Below are 19,493 nucleotides of genomic sequence, written 5' to 3'. Positions count from 1 at the left end.
GAAAAAGACAAAGCAAAGGGGGGAAAAAATCTTTTCAGTTCACATTTTCAGTACAGACACTTTATTGAATTCAGTGTAATTTTCTTGAGTGATCTGTGTTTTTTGAGATAGCAATTTTTGCTTTTAAAATTTTTCTGAGACTACACTGGAAATTAGTGTTATATCACCATATTAGGGTTACATGACCACATCTACAAAACTAGGATGGGTATTTTTCACAGGGCAGCTGATAATCAGAGCATACTGGAACCAACACGGCTTCCTTCCTCAACAAGACAAACATCGGGGCAACAAAGCTCAGTAAATGTCCAGCGAACACAGAGCACGCAGATGTAACCTGAATAGTGCTGAGCAGCACCAGGCACCGAGCAATACTGAGGAGATTAAATTATTAATAGTGGCTTTTATTAAGAACCTACCTCCTAGTAAGGATGACATAAATCTAGCTGTCCAAAACATAAATTACATTTTCAAGAGTGTGGTAAGTAACAATAGCACAACTGGATTTATGCAACAAAAGAAGAAAAGTGGTGTGAAAGAGTCAGTTGCACCATATGGAAGACATAGGGGAAAAGCAGTCATACAAAAATCACACACATCCCTTCAGCATCGCTAATGGAGACTGTTTGCACTGACCTAAAATTGTCCCCACCACCATTTCATATTTCCTGACCTGTTGCTGAGTCAGTAGTGCTTGGTCAAAATCAGAGGGAGACTGTCCCAGGTAACAACTAAGTGTTAAAATGGTGTCTGTTGCTGATAGAGGCAATGTGCAATTTTCGGCACAATATGTACTGTTTGAATATTATCCAGAAGCACGTAGAAAGGTTTAGAGTATGTCATGTAGAGTCATGTTAAACAGGAGCCAGCGTATCAGGAAAAGTAAACCTCATCCATTCAAAACATTTTAAGTTAGAGAATGTTTCTTGTAATCTGTAAAAACCCCTATGTGCACTAAATGGACAAAAGTATTGAACACACCTCTTAATCACTGATATCCAGGTGTTTCATTCAGTCCCATTGCCACAGGTATATAAAATCCAGCAGCTAGCCATACAGTCTGCTTTTACAAACATTTGTGAAGGAATGGGCCATTCTAAAGACTCACTGAATTCCAGAGTGGTCCTGTAATAGTAATGTAACAGGATGCCACCGCTGCAACATGTCAGTTCGTGAAATTTCTTCCCTCCTAGATATTCCATCATCGGGCTCATAGTGCATGAAAGTGGCCAACGCTCTGCTGACTGAATAACTGCAGAGCTCCAAACCTCCTCTGGCATTAACATCAGCACAAAACTGTGTTCCAGGAGCTTCATGGCATGGGTTTCCATGGCTGAGCAGCCACGTGCAAGCCTTACATCACCAAACACAACGCCAAGCGTCGGATGGAGCGGTGTAAAGCACGCAGCCACTGGACTCGGGAGTGGTGGAAACGTGTTCTGTGGAGCTCTGATGGACAAGCCTGGGTTTGGTGAATGTCAGGAGAACGTTCCCTGCCCGACTGCACTGTGCCAACTGTAAAGTTTGCTGGAGGAGAGATAATGCTATGGGCTTGTTTTCTGGAGTCGGCCTCAGCCCCTTAGTTCCAGTGAAGGGAAATCTTAATGCTTCAGCTCACCAAGACATTTTGGACAATTCTCTGCTTCCAACTTTGTGGGAACAGTTTAGGGAAGGCCCTTTTCTATTCCAGCATGACTGAGCCCCAGTGCACAAAGCAACTCCATAAAGGCATGACTGGCTGAGTTTGGTGTGGAAGAACTTGACTGGCCCGCACAGAGCCCTGACCTCAACCGCATCCAACACCTTTGGGATGAACTAGAACAGAGATTGTGAACCGGACCCCCCCGTCCAACATCAGTGTCTGACCTCACAAATGCTCCCAGAAGAGTGGAGACTGCTAAAGCCGCAAAGGGTGGACCAACTCCATGTTAATGCCTATGGGTTTAGAATGGGATGTCATAAAAGCTCCTGTAGGTGTAATGTTTAGATGGCCCAAAACTTTTGTCCATATAGTGTGTATGTACCATTGTCAGGCTAGTAAGCTGTATCACTAAACTCAATTTCTGCATTCTCTTGCTGAGAAAAAGCCAATGACTCAGAAAATGACAGGAACACCCACAAGTTCCCTGGAGAATTGGATGCCTGGAAGAATAACAGCAATACAGAGCAAAACAGTGATATAGGAGACCTTTGCCACAGGAAGCGGGTTCAGCTGCCAGGTAAAGTTATGGGTTCATCTCATGGGTGAAGGTTCCCATCAACACAGATCCCACACCACATCACAGCCAATTTAGGTTTCCCTAATGTGGTTTGGGACCATCTGGGAGGTCCAGATCATTTTGCAGCTAAACAAGAGACAAGCAGACAAGTATAGTGGGGATGATGCAAGTTATATTGTGGAAACTCTCTCACCTCCAACTCTCTTTGTAAATCCGACTGACATGACCATGTACACGCATCAGACTCAAGTCGTCTTTTTTCCTTCCGTACGGATGGATTTGGAAACAAAAATTGTGGCAAGTTGACTCATGATTGTTGTTGCTGTCTTTACTGTTCCCTTTCCCACCCCAGTGTTTCCCTCAGCCAACCCTGTTTTCAGTTCAGCTCTTTGGTCATTTGTTGTTGCCATGTGTTATGCTTGTGGTCCTAGTTAAGTACTTGTTTTTGACACAACCTGCCTTAGTTCCTGCATTTGGTGCTCCTGCTCCACTACATGTGACAAAAACACTTTACATTGTGGGAATTACCTATACTATCTACTTTTGTAACTCATGTAGTTATTCATATACTTCATACTTCAAAATACACTCCTATTTACATAATTTCTTTTGCGACACACAATTGATTTATATTTACTTGGGTATACTTCCTGCAACAGTCTTCAGTTTCTTCATTGTATCTATTACGCTCCTGAATGAACTCTGTAAGCAGTTATCTCTTATGCTTTAGAGGCATCAGTGATGAGCATTAGTTTGTTTGCCTAGGCAAAAGAGGGGCGCTTTATTCTCAGTCCTAATTCCTCTAAATCACTCTCAATAAGAAACCCATTGTCAACCATTAGGCCATCTCTTTTCTTCAAGTCATTATGCTCCTTAAGTGTTTTCAACAACTACAGAAAGTTGCTGTCATGAACAATTTCCTTGTCAGACAAAAGTGCTGCCAAAAGGTTTGAGGTAAAAAAAAAAAAAAAAAAAAAAGGCAGCAACAAGTGCACCATGAAACATCAAAGTGTGAGTGCACTTGTAGTTTGAGAGGCTTTGGCTTTGTAGCACCAATGAACTGTGCAATCAAGAGTTGTCGGGAAGTCTTTCTTGTAATTTTCCGGCATATGAACCATTATTGTGTCTCTATTGGGCTATGCAGAGCGTTCACCATGTTGAGGCGTCTGAAATCTCAAAGCCAGATCCTTTATTCATCAGTTCCTCAATATATACTTTTCTTTTCCACCAAATTCAGAATGCAACTTGTAAGACTGTACATAACTAATGCCAGAACATACAGGAAATGCTTTTAGACTTTTTGGTTTTAGTCAATTTGGATCCACTTTTTTTCCACAGTACAGCCATTTCAGCATTTCTCTCACCACAGCTAAGAATCACCTCAGCTCTTGCTCCATTGGCTTCTCCTTAATGGCAGTGACATTTTGCCCGTCTGTCAGTGGCTGCTCAGGTGCTACTCTTCAGTTGGACCCCACTGTAAGCAAAAATTCAGAAGCATCATGATTTGGAATTTAGTAAACAATGTTGTTACCAATACGTCAACAAACTTTTAATTGAAAGTAAACTGTAACTGTGGCAAAATTAATCACTTTTTTCTGGTTGTCTTAGGTACTATCTTTGAAACAATATGCTATTTTTGTTCTACACACTAATCACAAAACTTTGTACCAAACCAGAAAAACATACATCTCTTCCAAAAGCAAACAATTCTTTTTGGTAATTGGAAAATTTTCCGAGGTCCAGCAGCTAAAAACTCAGCGTCACTTCTTAAAAGTGGGACTGAATTCAGTCATTTTGTCTTTTACCCTTGTGAAAAATCTAAAAAGACATCCAACTCATCAATACCTTAAAAGTAATGTCTCACCTCATGCTGAATCCATTATCTTCTATTGTGGCACAAGTTGACTAGTTTTATTATTTTTAAGTGATCATATGAAGAACATAATTTATTCCCAGGGTTTTTCCTCTTTTTTATTTTTCTTCCAAATAGTCATATCTTTGTTCCATTCTAGTCATATTCATAAGTTGGGAAATGATATTTTTGCTTAATGACTGTGATGCAAGGACATATTTTCACATCAAGGCCGGCACATTTGTCTCTTGTTGGAATAATTTTCTGTCTTCTGTGAATGAGCAGTCAGTTTGCTGTGTTTGAAAACCTTGATGTCGTTCCATATTCATCTTTGAATGGTGTTTACGTGCAGCACAATATATATATATATATATTTTTTTTGGTAACCAAACCTCATGAACAGCCTTTCAGTGTCTGTTTAGCACATTACGGTTTTACAGCTATGTCAATATTAATTTAGAGATTAAAAAAAAAGAAAATGACTTGACTTGACTAGTGAGATGTCAAAAGGATAAAAGTTTGATCATACTAAATCTCTTAGTTGTTCTGTCCCATTGGGGACTGAAGTAGTTTGATGAAAGTGCACTTTGTCATGCTGAAACACATCAGAGCTTAAGGACGAGAATGCTGAATCTGACAAAAGGTGGTACTGGGCAGTTTTCACTCCAGTTGGAGAGACTTAGGCCACATCTACATGGATACAGACGTTTTTGTAAAATACTTTTTCTTCAGTTTTTCAAGAAAAAGAAAAAAGACCCACACAGGAGCATTTTCAAAAATGTATCTGTACATAGGAGAGTTTAAAAAAAAAAAAAAAAACATCTGTTATAATGAGCATATGCAGAAAGACTGAGGAGCGACTGAAGCCTCGCTAGGTACACATGCATGTGAGAATAATTAGAAACTGTCACAATAATGTCCAAAACTGTGTCAAACAAAGTCAGACAACAAAGGCGAGGCCTTTGTTTGAGGAGGTCATTGTTCATCGTTGAAAATGATGACAAATGATGTACATAGAGTACTTGTTGCATCTGTTAGTATGTGCAAAGAAGTAAAGTTGACAGAGATGTGATGTTTCATTGTCCACACAGCAAAAGGAAAGACATTTCCAAAACTTGCATGTAGCGTCCAAAATGACTTTTTCATGTGAGCTGGAGGCCAAAACTGAAAGAAAAAGTTCAGCTTTCAAAAATAAAATGTCGCTGTGTGGCCACAGTTTTGGCAATAGTTTAATAATGTATTCATGCAAACTAGTTTGAAGTGCTTCTCCACAAAGGCCTAACTCACTCATGTTCCAACCTGCGGTGTGTGGCGCAGCGGCTGGCCTGACTGAAGTTTGCTGCAGGAGAGGGAAGCTGTGCAGCATTACAGTTGTAAAATATTCAGTGGTCACTGGACTTTGTGCATGTAGATCTCCTCAACTAGAATGGAACTTTCATTACAGAAAGACATGGAGGCAGGGAATAGAGTTATACTGAGCCATACGCGTCTTCAGTTTCAGCTCAAACTCAAGATGTGAGGGGTTGTGAAGTTTCTGCAAGAACAGGAAAAAACCACAATGAAGCAAATTATTTACTCATCAATAAGAACTGAAATGCAACCTTAGAGGAGACCCTGTTCACAGCTTTTATTTTGACATGAAACAGCAGGTAAACAGCAGGTGTTACCGACGATCAAGGTGTCACTAATGTCACTAGTAACGACTGTGTTCACCTGCCAATTCATGTCAAAAATGGCTGCTGTGAGAAATAAACTACAGCCTCCAGATAGCCTGGGGTAGCAGCATTAGCATACTTAGCATAAGTTAATTAACATTAGCACTGAAGGCTAACTAACAACAATCCAATTAGCAACAGCACCAAGCTGGTGCACCAAACAGTTCAATGCAGCTCAAAAACAAGGCTTTATAAAGTCCAAAAATGCAAAGAATCAAGCAACTTAAAGCGACTCACATTGGTCACATTGTGCTCACATGTCTTGGGGTTTAGAGAAAAACTGGAGGAAAGGGCCTGAGTACATTTAAAGGACCGACTGTCATAGCTGCCCTCAGCCTTGCCTGTCCATATTACAGTGGTAGAGTACAGTTGTACCAAATAAAATACAATAACGGTGCAGGCTTAATTTGGCAGTGTATCTACCTGAGGGAAAAAAAATGAAGTTGTCACAACGTTTGAGGATTTTTTTTCCCCCAAGAAAGAACTTATACGCAAGATTATCTGATGAGGCTGACAAAGTAGATGGTTGATGATGATGATTATTATAATTATTTTAAATATAGGCTGCAAGATATTAAATAGGTATGTTATATGACTCTTTCAGGCATTTTCTTACATTAACCACACAACAAATTTCATCCATATATGCAAATTCATCCAGCAATCCAATGCAATGCAATCCAATCCAAAATATGTCCAAATGTGGATAAATTATACTTGATGCCTGCAATACTCATGTTAGCTAGCCAGCAAGTAGCAAGAAATCAATATAAAACTAATAATATATTCATTACTTTCCAGCCAGCATGCCAGGTTAAGGCTATGGTGGCCATATTTTGTTTAATTTGTTTAAAAGTAAAACATGACCGCACAATCAAGGAGGTTTTATCTCAATTCTTGCCTCCCTTCATTGGCTTCCTGTCAATAATTAGATCAGATTTTAAGGTGCTTCTGTTAACCTATAAAATCTTATGGACTTGCCCCATCACATCTTTCAGATGTCCTTAAAACCTATATTACATCTCGAGCTCTCCGCTCTCATGTAGGGCTCCTATGCCTACCAAAAGGGTTAGGGTTAGGCACACTTTGAAAGTGTGCCTCCCCCATTGGTTGCGGCCCTGAACAACCACAGAGAGAGTTTATAAGAGCCAGCACTGCATATGTGCGCTTACAACATCATTTAATTTCACTTGACTTTAAATTATTGTGACAAATAAGTGAAGTTTTGTCCAAAGATGTATGCTTAAGTGCTCCACATTGTGACAAAAAAGTGTAGAACTGGAGGAAATGGGATAAAAGAGAGGATACCATATTTTTCTGGGGGGTTCCCAAGCCCCCCAACCACCACCACCACACACCACACGCAATTTCTGTCCACAACACTTTCCAAATGGAACTTAACATCCTTCCTTGGGAGATACTGCATTATACAAAAAAATACAGACTCTTCATAAATGATTAACAGCCAAAACCTCTCACTGAAGGAAGTGTAACATTCAGTTCTCTCTGTAAGTAAAAGCCTGAGGAGCTGATAATTCGTAATCAAAGCCAACATTTCACCTGCACGCCCAAACACATTTTGGAAACGCTCGTCATCCCTGGAGATGTACATGGCATTCTATTACTAACCGGTAAATTGCTTGAAAAATCTCATTTTCCATGTTCCCTTGTTTTGAGGAGACAGAGCGACAAGTGCAGCCAAGTTTTCACATTTCACAACGTGATAGTCAAACAGTGCTCACAGTGGGGAAACCAGGGTGGAACATTTTGTTTATCTGCCTGTCTATCTGTTTATTTTCATAACTTTTTATTTTGGGAAGATCGACTAAGCATGAAGTGTATGCTCTTTTACATCACAGCTCTGCTTCCCATTTAAATCATTCACTCTTGGGAGCTGTTTTGGATCAGTCACAGTCTTTTATTGGTGGCCAAGAGTAATTCAGGGTTAAATGCTTTGTTCAAGTCGCTGTAGAGAGAGAGAGAGGAGACCTTTTTTCTTATTCACTTTCCCTGCTCAGATTTTCCCAGCCAGTCTGGGGATTTGTCCAATGATCTTCTCCAACTTCAAGGATGTGTTTTTACTTATAAACAGAGCTCAAACCAACAACAACCCTGTTGATTTTCACATCTTTAGCCTGGAACCTCCAGTGAGTTACACTGACTACATGACTTTGATCCTGCGTGAATCTGCCATGCCCTTAATTTGTCAAGTTAAACTCCAGTTCAAATTAGTTCCCATGTTTTGGTAAAGATGGAGGTCCCCTTATAATATTAATCCTTTGCAAATTGACCTGTCAGTGATTTCATTAGAAAAGGGGGCATTGGTGGAATATACACAGCATAGTTTTCAGAGCAATTTCGACACAAAGTTCGAGTAATGCTACGGTAAATAAGGAAATGCCAAACTGTGAATTCTCTGCCCCTCAAGCGATTTCAGTAAATGTCATTACTTTGTGTAAATGTGTTTGACAATTTAATTATATAAAAGATTCCTACCTGAAGCGAGTCTCTCGTAAATAGGGCTTTTTGTATTTTATGACTTGACAAAAAACAAAAAAAAGAAAAAGAAAAAAGAAAAACACTCAGTTGAGCACATACCTCCACCAATCTCTGTAACTTTCAAGATATACTTTGGTTCCATATGTTGAATATTCACCAACTGTTAATCACACCCACTGCCATACCCCCCTTTTGGCCAGTTGGCCAATTTCATGCTTTTCCATGCATCGAAAGTAACATGTGTTTTTATGTAAAGCCACGCCCTCCTTGTGCCAATCAACATGAAAAGTGAATCAGTTCTTCTTTGCCTGAATGAGCACATCTTCCACAAAGTTTCATGCAAATTCAGCCATAATCTTTAAGCGATATCCTGCTAACGAACAGACAAATGGAATGGGGAGAAAACATAACCCCTGTCCAACGCCACTGGCAGAGGCAATACTAATAATGATACTAATACTTACACCAATATTACTTCTATCACTACTACTACTACCACCACTACTAGTAATAAAAATAACTGTAATAAACAGTACAATAACAATAGAGCCCTCTGCAAGAGAGGCGAGGGCCCTAATTATAGAGATGCAAGCCAGATAGAAGTTTGTCAGTCGACGTCAGCAGAATGTGTAGAGAAATACAAACTTGCCCTTACCCTACTTACCTGCCCAGTGTTTGAATTGTACCTAAAAAAAAAAAAAAAAATACAAAATTTATATCTGTTAAGAGAGTTCATTATTTTGTCAGTCGTACCAAATAAAGTGTCTTTGAATTGGACCCAAGTTACAAAGAAAGGCATAATAAGCAAGCCCGTGTATAATTCCTGCAGAAGGAGAGAGGGTTAGAGAATGAGAGAGATGAGAAGGGAATATATAGTCACTTCTGTTAGTGTAACATCGTTACAGCAGGGAGTCCTGCTGCCAGCCACGGAGGCCGAGAATTTCCATTTTCAAGTCAGATATTAAATTCCCCTATCAAAGCCGATAGTCTTAAATTCCCATGTAGGTGGTCTGTGTGTGTATATGTATGAACGGGTGTGTGCATGAGTACATACACATGTGCAGATGTGTGTGTTTGTGTCTGTGTGCTTCACAAATCAGAGACTGGAGTTTTAATGTGATTGAGGGTGATTTGCAGCTGCGCTCACAACAGGAGAGATGACGCTCATCTACTGTTTCTCTTACTTTCACACACACACACACACACACACACACACACACACACACACACACACACACACTGTCTCACTCTACCTTCCTTTTCCTCTTCTCCACCCAACTCTACCTCCTCCTCCTCCTCCTTCTCTCTCTCTCTCTCTCTCTCTCTCTCTGCAGGAATGATAGATGGTTATATGTCTCCATTTGGGAAATCGGAAGAATGCAAGTCTCTCTCTCTGTCTCTCTTTCTCTCTCTGAGAAGCTGATTCATTTGCATTTTGCTTCCTATTTGCATCGAAATCAGTTCGTGGCAGCATGCAGAGTAATGAACTAGCACAGCCTGAGAAGTAGGCAGGAGGGTAGACAGGCAGACAGACAGAGAGGCAGACAGGTGGGCAAGCTGACAAGAAGGAGGGAAGGTGAAAACAGAGGTAGAGCCATGCAGACTGAGGAAAGAAAGATAGAAAGGTAAGGAGGGAAGCAGGAGAGAGAGGGGAATGGAACAAGAAAGTAATAAGCAAGGCAAGGGAGGTAGGTTATGATGAAAGAAAGAAAGACATAGATAGATAGATAGATAGATAGATAGATAGATCATCACTACAAGGAAAGCAGACAGCAATTCAGAGACAGACAGGCAAGCAGGTAAACAGCCGGACAGTGTGGTGTGGAGAGAATTAAATTCTGAACTCGACAGACAGAGAATCAGATTTGGTGAAGCAGGGAGGCAGCAAAACCATCTGTGTCGTATCAGTGGAATGTATTGGGACAACTACGAGCATGGGAGCAGACTATGGGAAGGACATTATCACAGCAGCAGTAGGATATTACCGGTGATGCAGAGGTAAATCAAAAGGTTGGGAGGCTATGACCTCCAGTTGGTTCCTGTAACGAGGCAAACAAAGAACCACTGATACAAACAAAACCTCTCATATTTTCCAAAAAGAATCATGCACTTGAGCTTTTTTCCCTGCATTTAAAGACCCTATAATAAAAAGCCATTAATTTTCCTCAAAAAATTGGTACCAGGACTTGGTCTTTTTCTACACTGGCACAATCTGCTTTGATCACTTTTGTTCGTGTGCTAAAAGTGCAATTTTAGACCTTTTTTGACATACCATGGAAGTGAATGGAGAGACAGAAATCCAGTATTGTGGATTAGCAGCCCAGGGGAGCACAGAGCAACAAATGAGAATATTTCACCACCATGTTGACTCACATAGCACCCAGGAAACTATACAATGCAGCACTCTAGTTGTTGTTAAATTTTGCTTAACCTTCAGAGGAGAGTCGGAGTTTTACAGTAGCAATTTTCTATTTACCTCCATTAAATGGGCATACTGTAAAACCACTTACCTGTAATCTGTTAGTAGCAAGTGTTTTTGCAGTGGAGTGGCAGCAACATTTTGGCCATGTAAATCAGACAAAGCTAAGATCTACATGGCGAAACACATGTCCAGTGTGTTTGGGGAGGAGGGTCACTGTGGCAGGGATTCAGTGCTGCAGTCCCACTTTCAGCCAGCCTGTACAAATATGTCACCTCGTTTTGAACTGTAATAGAGCGTTCACAGTTTTGCTGCAAATCTCCAGGGAGACACTTGTGACACCATCATGGAGGTTCAATGGATAATCGTTTGATGGATACATTTTTAACAAAAGAGATACCAGAAAAACATTGTCATGGTGTCGCTGTAGAGCCATTCAGTAATATTCTAAGTAAATGAGATTAGTGTGATGAGATAACTTGTTTCCAAATGTAGGTTACTATGAGACAGACTGTGGGAGCCTGACACTCAACACACACTTTCGCACTCACACATCTCAACCCTGCTTCTTTTCACATTTTAATCACTCACCTGCAGGGTTACACTCACTGTGGGTCAGAGAGAGTGTTTTCACACTTATTTTAAACCCAGGTTGAACAGTTAGCTTTTTAAACTAGTTTCTCAGATGTGATGTACTGACAACAGTGTAACACTGTTGCTGCAATAAACTCAGTTTTGGGTACTTTTTTTCAAGTCTGTAATTTTGCTCTTACTTAAGTATGCATTACAGTATGTAATACTTAGCTAATTTAAAAATCAGAATTCACTACTGAGCATGCCTTCAATTTGAATTATTTCCAAACCTTTTTTTCTGCATTTTTGTTGAGTTGAGAGTAATTTAGAGACTGAAGATTTGGAGAAACGGAAACCAAATAGAGGCAGAAGATGAGGATGGATGCCCAAATGTGGAAAAAGTCTTCATACACAGAAAGAGAAAAGGATGTTGTGTGCAAATGCAGTGTGAAATTTTGAGGTGAGAAGATTAACAGCTGTTTGTATGTTATTGTTTTTATCTTTGATATGTTTAGTAGCTTGGCTAAAAAGCCATCTAATGTAACACTACACTGCTTTTAACAGACAGATTCCTGCTTTACCTGTGTATTTATTCTGAAAACAAATAGCATTACTTTGATCCATTCATATCTTTCATCATTAATCAGAGAAATGTGCATTGTTAAAAATAGATACTTTCCACATGGATCTCCCCTTTCAACTGCATGCTTATTGATAATGCATTAAACACCAATGATTAAAAAGTAAATAATACTGTGAGTAGTTTTTAAGAAGAATACATTGTACTTTTACTTAAGCATTTTTTAATATCAGCACTTTCACTTTTTACTTTTTTTTTTTTTTGAGTAACATTTTACTAATGTAACAGTACTACAGGGGTGAGTGGTCATAATAAGCTATAAATGCAGTGCATGCCCAAGCCCTTCAATTAAAATCTTTAAAATGTTGGTCTCCTAGTGTGTCCTTTTATAATATACCTTATTTCTATCATTGTGGTTGCAAACTGCTGCCTATATACACGTATCTGTTTCAATTTGCTAGCGAAATGCTGGAAAGTTGACAGCTTGACGCGCGCATGCACTCTGTGATACTGAGTATTTATAGTAGTTTTGTAGCCGGTGTTTCCTGTACGTGGGCGTTTTGAATGGAAAATAAGCTGTCTGCGAATCAGCTTTTCAGAAGACACATGCGCAACACGAGCAAACGTCACCGCTTGCCACTGCAGTACTCCTACTTGAGTACAGATTTTCAGTAGCCTTTACCCCACTAATAGTGACCCAGTGTACTGCAGCAGTAAAGACCCTGTGCTGGAATATTTTTGCTTAAACATTTGTTTATCAGTTGGCGAATTTCACTACCAGACCAAATTGCTCTTGACACTTTAGCTCTTTTATTTAATCAGCTATCACCATTATCTGGAATAATACCAGTTTATTTGTTGTCACATTAATTAACGTCAGTTGTTGTGAGCTGCTCCTCCAAACACAGGTTGAGCTCAGGTTGAGTTGTTTTCACACCACTCTTTTTGCACCAGGGAAATTATGGAGTCAGATTTGTGCCAAAAAGATTAAACAAAAGCTCCTCAGTATCAAGCAAAAACTCGAATTTCAGAGACAGAAAAAAAAAACACTGGAACAAAAGAAATCTCAAAAATAAAACTTAGAACTTGCAGAAAAATTAATTGTGTAATCAAGCAAATTACTGGCCTTTTACATTTTTAATAATATATCCTTTATTTTACAGTTCAGCCTGCTTCTTTCTCACTGATCAGCCTTTTGCCTTCCCTGTGGACTTTGCAGTTCTGCTGCCAGCTCTCTCGTTTGCGTTGCCTGGATTTTTGTCTGCAATTCTGGCACAAACATCTCAGTAGGCAGGTTTTTTCAGGCGTGCGTCCCCATTGGCTACTGTGGTTTTGAGTGACAGCTCAGTGTCTCAGACGTTTAGTACAGCAGGCGCGAGTTTCTTTTTTGGCAAACTGGACAACCTAAACAGTCACTGACAATGGGCCTTCACTACCAGTCTTCACCGGATTCAAGTGTTCGGCAAATAAAAGTTGCAATTCAATTCCAACTCTGAAAACATCAATTTAATATTCTAAAAATGTGTAATTACTCTTTACCCCTTGAAATTCAACTACATCTAGGGTTATATTTTTAATTATACAAGCTGCTGGTTCACAGCTCATTTTGATCCAAGTGCCATCTGTGATAAAATGAGCATTTCAGGATAATCTAATGAAATGTGCTCCATTTTATAGCCATTAAGCTTGCTTTGTGGTGGCATAGCAATGTACGTGCTTGCATTAACTGTCACTCAGAAAATCAGCAGCCAATGGAGACGCACCCCTGAAAAAACCCACCCACGTGAGACATTTGTGCCAGAATTGTACACCAGAAATTCAGGCAGCACAAAGGAGAGAGCTGGCAAAGTCTGATCAATGAGAGAGACGCAGGGGGAGCTGTAAAATACAGGATATATTATCAAAAACGTAAAGGGCCATTAAGTTGCTTGTTTACACAAATAATTTGTTTGCAAGTCCTAAGTTTTACTTTTGCTTCAGAGTTTTTTTTTTTTTTTTTCTCAAATTTGAGTTTTTGCTTAGGAAGTTTTGTTTGATCTTTTTGGCACAAATCTGATTCTATAAGAAATCACCTCTTCCTGGACAGAGAATTTCAACCCTGGGCTCTGCGTGGGCCCAGCATTGAAATTTTCATGTGTGCAGCCAACATTGGGTCACCAGTAAGTAAAATGTCCAATTGTTTGTTTCAGCTGAGAACACATGAACTGTGTAGGCTGTGCTAAATAATATTTACGTTGTGCTGGAATGTGGATAAATGTAAATTCAAAAGTTGACTGAACTCATTTTCAGCTGCAGCATGTTGGTTTCCAGGTAGCTGAGACTCTCTAGTCAACCAAACACACACACACAACACACACACACACACACACAGACACACACACACACACACACCCTTGAACTATTCTAACATTCAGACACCCTTTGTGCACACAGACATACAGACAGAAAGACAGAGAAACACACACACATCCTGAAGTCCCACTAACACCCAGACACCCATTCAGTATGCTATAAAGCATGAAGGTCTACATCAGTACTCTGTCCACAACTGACTTTGCTATGTCCTCACGTGTGTGTGGGTGTGTGTGGGTGTGTGTGAATGTGCGAGAGAGACTGTGCATTACTGTGTGTGTCTGTGTGTGACTGTGTCTATGCAGATGTGTGGAGATGTGAATGCATGATTGTGTGTATGTTTGTAGGAATCAACGAGCATACATGCCTGTAAGTGAATGTGTTTGTGTACTCAGTGTTTAGTTCTTAAAGCCAGCCAGTAACCTGAGTCTGGGAATAAATAGTTATTTGCTTCAGTTTTTGCGCCTGTCTCTTTTTTCTCACACTTGGATCCACATGTCCACATAACACATGACGAAGGATGTGGTTTGTGTGTGTGTGTGTGTGTGTGTGTGTTTACAGCATGTGAGCATGGACAAATGTGTATGTGACTTTGTTTAAAAACCATACAAGTGATTGTGCATGTGTAGTGTTATACAAAAATGTACATACTTCACATTTGTTTGATTTTCCAGTATAATTTTTTCTACCTTTTGTCCAGCCATTGGGTTCCATTCATTCCACCACGACAGGAAAATGAACTTTCAGAGACTTCAAACTTTCTTCACACCAGTACTCCATCATTGCAATAAAGTCATGCATGTTCATTTTCCCAAAAGCAGCAGCACGGTTGTGTTTTCAGGACTTTAGATTGGGCAGAGAGAAACAGTGTCTCCAGTGGAAAATAGTCCCCGGGGAAACATTTGCTTTACACAGCCAATTATCAGTTCTGTGGTTTATGAATGGTGGCAGTTTTGTTAGCTGCTGAGGCACAACATTGCAAGGTGAGTGTCTCAACCAAAAATTCAAATCCACCCACACCTGATCTGTAAAATGGTTTGTTGCAATGTAAAATGTGGGGAAATTGTAGTAAATGGGACAAAAATTCAGAATCACTGGAATGGTGCTTTAAAGAGTGTGTATACATCTGCTTTTGAGCGTGTAAAGGTGTGTGTGAGTGTGTCTACGTGTGTTTCTCCACGTAAGTGTTTTGGTATATGCATGTGAATAGTAACATCTCTTAGTGTGTGTGTGTGTGAGATTAGAAGTTTTGAAACTGTGTGATTGAGAGGCCCTGTATTTTTGTACTAATGTGTTCCTGTGTGTGTGCATGTGTGTGTTGTGTGTCCTCCTCCAAGGGCACTGGTAGGTTGTGTTGGAGTGTGAACAGAGATATGTAGCTGGAGGTGAGAGGAGTGACGTTTCAGCAGGAACAAGCCCGTTTCCCCATCGCTCGAATCCAGTGTTTGTCGCTGTGATTTATAGCTAGTCAGTCGCAGCGATGTTTTGGCTGCACAGCCGGCATCGCTCATGTGAGCTACTGGAACGTTAAAGGACATCCTCTCTCTCACTCGCACACACACACACACACACACAGACACACACACACACAGGAGGCAAAGGCACCTGGTCACATTCATGCACATGTAAGCAGATATACACACAGGCATGAATAAACACACACACACAATCACAAAAAGGCCAACACACACACACACAGAATTAATAAGGCCATGAAGTGCACCCTAACAGAATGTTTTTCCGCGGCATCTGTGTGGGTGTGTGGGTGTGTGTGTGTGTGTGTGTGTGTGTGTGTGTGTGTGTGTGTGTGTGTGTGTGTGTGTTTAACTGATGCTTATCTCCAAGGAGTTGTCTCTTACATCTGATGTCTTGGGAGATACAAGAAAGAAGACATTAACATGAGATATGAGGGAGTTCACACTGTGTGCGTGTGTGTTTGTGTGTGTGTCTGTGTGTGTGTGTGTGTGTGTGTGTGTGTGTGTGTGGTGCTGCACAAACGCTCAAGGGCACATCTGAATCGTTCAGATTCTCTCTTTGATACTGATCTGAAATCCTCCCATGTTGGATTTATTCTAATTCCCCTGCGTGCCACACATACACACACACACACACACGCAGTCACAATCGCATGTATATTGACATAGACATGCTCAGAATGTTCGCTTGCACACATACACACACACAAACACACACACACACAGATGCTCGAATACAGCAGCATACACAAATGCTCGCACACACAGAAACATGTCCAACTGATCTTCGTGTCCTCCTGGCTTATAGTGGATCAATACCACATATTAATCTCTTTCCAAATTTCCTTTTTATGATTAATCTCTCAGTCTATTACTGGATTATTTGACAGTTAACAGTAGAGAGAAAGAAGAGCAAGGATCACTTTTCCAATGAGGTAGTGGGTGGAAGGTCTCCTTTAATACAGCTATCTATTCTGGATAATGGTGATTCATTTCGCATTTTAATATCAACAAAAGTGTCTAGCAGTCCCGGTACTGCACTTGACATTGTTTACCATCAGCTCAGATTTGGTGGGAAATCCACTATATTGCTTTATAGCACAATAAGGAGCATGTTGAAGTGATCGTTCAAATTCTTACATTTATACTGGTATTTGCTGCTCTATGCAAGTGAGAGTTTCACAAGGAGTGTGCTGAAGGAATGAAGGAGATACACACCAGAAAACAACACAATTTTGAGCCGTGACACAAAGCTGAAGAAATGTTTTGAAGAATGCATAACAACAGAGGTTTGATCAGGTTTCACTTTCAAATCTCCTTTCAGCCCCTATTTTCCAAAATGGCAGCACTATGGAGCTCCAGTCCCATATTCAGCCTACAGAGTTAGCACCACAAGCTGGACCAGTGGCATGTTGGGCGTGGGCATGCAGGGCTCCAGCTTGAACAACATGAACTCCAACTGGAGCTTAAGGTGACTGCACTGCTCCTATGCTGGGGAGGACTGAACTGGAAAATGAATAGCGTTTGTCCACTTCCTTGATAATGAAGATAAAGGTGGCCAACAAAAACCTCCTGGAGATTCTTGAGTGTACACTTATGTTCAAATTCTCCAAGTTCATTGACCAAAAAAAAGATCACCTACTTGCTTGAAGTCATCCAGGGATTTCAGCATGTAGGGCCTTGTCTCACTGGACTGGCTGTCCCTCTCTATCTTGATCTCTTTTGGTGTCTGGGAGCACAATACTGTAGTTAGCAAGAATTTTAAAAACACAGTAAACTTGGACAGACAGATGGTTGGCCAGTGAGAACGGAGCAAAGGACTAATAGTACCTCGAGTCTTAAGTCTCAAGTCTCATGTCTCAGCAAGTCTGCTGGGTAGAGCTGGGAAGCATGTGGTCTTCTGTCTGTAATTTAGCAGACGGTCTGGGGGTTGACCCTGTGTGTAGACTATGAAACTAATATAACTTGCAAATTTTTACTAAAAAAAAAAAAAAAAAAAAAAAAAAAAAAGGATACAATGAATTATTATTTTCTGAATCTGAAACTTCTGGCTTATTTTTTGAGAAGAAAATGAAAGGTGACATTTCATTGGATATGGGTCAATTTGACTAGAAAGCAATGAAAGAATGTGAAAATGTAGGTGAAAACATTGAGGTCATGATAAACATGAAACAAAAAAGGTGACATCAGTCCTTTTCACACTGTCTACATTTCTAATATGTTGTCATATTGTGTTGTCATGTTGTTTTTGTTGTTTTCTCAATCACATTTGCTGCGTATTTAATATCATTGTGTATATGCATTGCTGCATGACATTGCTTTTTAGTGGTCTGTTTTATGTGTTGGTGAGCCAAAGAAAATTTTCCACCCTCATGGACATTAGAGATTTATTCTATTCTCTTCTATAGAGCACACAACCATCTCCACCATGTTACAGGCAATACTGCCAAAAGAAAACAGCGACACACTTGGGTCAATGTAAATGAAACAATATAGATTTTGCTCATTTGTATTTCATTATCTGTATTGAATTTATGTCCTGTTTTTTGAACCATAATAAGATAAGAATATTGAGCATGTCAGGAAAATAGCAGCAATCATGACACCCCTTTTAATTTAAATCTGCCACCCATGCCCTCATTATATAACATTACATATTAACATAAATCACAACTTCATCACAAAAAACTTTCTTTGTTATATGTGATCTAGCAGAAATATTATTATCTATAATTGTTTATATTATTTCAAATTGTGACAGACAATAGATTTGAAGTATTTTTGTTTTTTTGCTTTATTGCTTCCATTTCCAATTAATGTTTTAACGCAGTCAAATTTTTCTAATAGCAATAGCAAAAGCTGAAGAAAATCATCACAATTTGGATGTTCTAAATAATCTAGGAAGCGTTTATTGTGACTTCATTCTTTGAAACCTGAGCAAATTCACCTGATTTCTTGGAAAAACATGGGAAAAAATGTGACGATAAATGGGTAAACTGCAAAATGATACAACAAGGTGAAACACGACATTTAAATGATCAAAAAATAAAAATAAATAAAGTGACTTTGGCTCAGATGGTGAAAAAAACCGACAGTTTCCTGGGTTTCAAAGGGTTAATGCTGTCTAACAAGTATTTATGTTGATCTATAACTTTCTATTTTTGCCTGGGGAATGGAAACAACTTTGCACGGCTGGTCTGGAGGCAGAGAGAACATCGATTGGTTGGTCTGGTGACAGACTCTGTCGACAGGCTGCACTTGAAATGTCATGCAAAGTGCAGCAGTAGTTCAGCCCAGGCGTAATGTAAACTAGGACCTGTGCAGGCTGCATATGTAGGCTGTCAGCCAGGCAGAGCCCTGCTCCACGCCCTGGAGGGTGTGCTTGCCCTCGGCCTCGCTGATGTCACAGATGATGTCCAGCTATTTCCTGAGAAGTGCCCAACTCCCCAAACAAGTGGAAAAGCTGCTTTTATGGTGATGGCTTGAGTGCTCTGTACCCACTATATCAGTCTTTTCCCTTTCAATTTCTGCCTCTCTCCATCACTTTTTATTTCTTTCTTCACGTGTTTCTCTCACTTTCTCTCTATCCACCACTTCATCTCTCTTACTCAATGTATTTTTCTCTCCTCTGTTGGAAGGAATTTTAAGATTTTAGCCAATAATGGACAATACAGGTCTGCCCATTTTAATTTGTTTTATGGAATGTTTTTGGAGTTATTGGCAGACAATTGGTCTCGAGTCATAGTGACTCAACTCACGTCAACTCAAGTCACAAATTTGACGACTTGCGACTCGGCTTGGACTTGAAG

At 40.0% G+C, this 19,493-nt stretch overlaps 1 protein-coding gene across 8 annotated transcripts in view; it reads right to left on the bottom strand.

Moving 5' to 3' along the window:
- The window catches only part of ptprt (protein tyrosine phosphatase receptor type T), a 490,886-nt gene that overhangs the window by 451,136 nt on the left and 20,257 nt on the right, over positions 1-19,493 (bottom strand). For 2 of the 8 annotated variants that reach the window (XM_030051849.1, XM_030051852.1), the window contains exons 1-3: positions 6,024-6,123; positions 5,359-5,605; positions 3,600-3,693 (exon numbers count right to left, since the gene is read on the bottom strand). The gene's annotated coding sequence lies outside the window, so the exon portion shown is untranslated. Of the gene's footprint in view, positions 1-3,599; positions 3,694-5,358; positions 5,606-6,023; positions 6,124-17,326; positions 17,414-17,514; positions 17,663-19,493 lie in introns of those variants that run through there. The other 6 variants (XM_030051851.1, XM_030051854.1, XM_030051859.1 and 3 more) reach the window with 4 other exon arrangements.

The sequence above is a fragment of the Myripristis murdjan genome, chromosome 5 (assembly GCF_902150065.1).
Source record: "Myripristis murdjan chromosome 5, fMyrMur1.1, whole genome shotgun sequence".
Taxonomy (NCBI): Eukaryota; Metazoa; Chordata; class Actinopteri; order Holocentriformes; family Holocentridae; genus Myripristis; species Myripristis murdjan.
The sequence above is the reverse complement of the archived record's forward strand: the minus strand, read 5'-3'. Positions and strand labels throughout refer to the sequence as shown.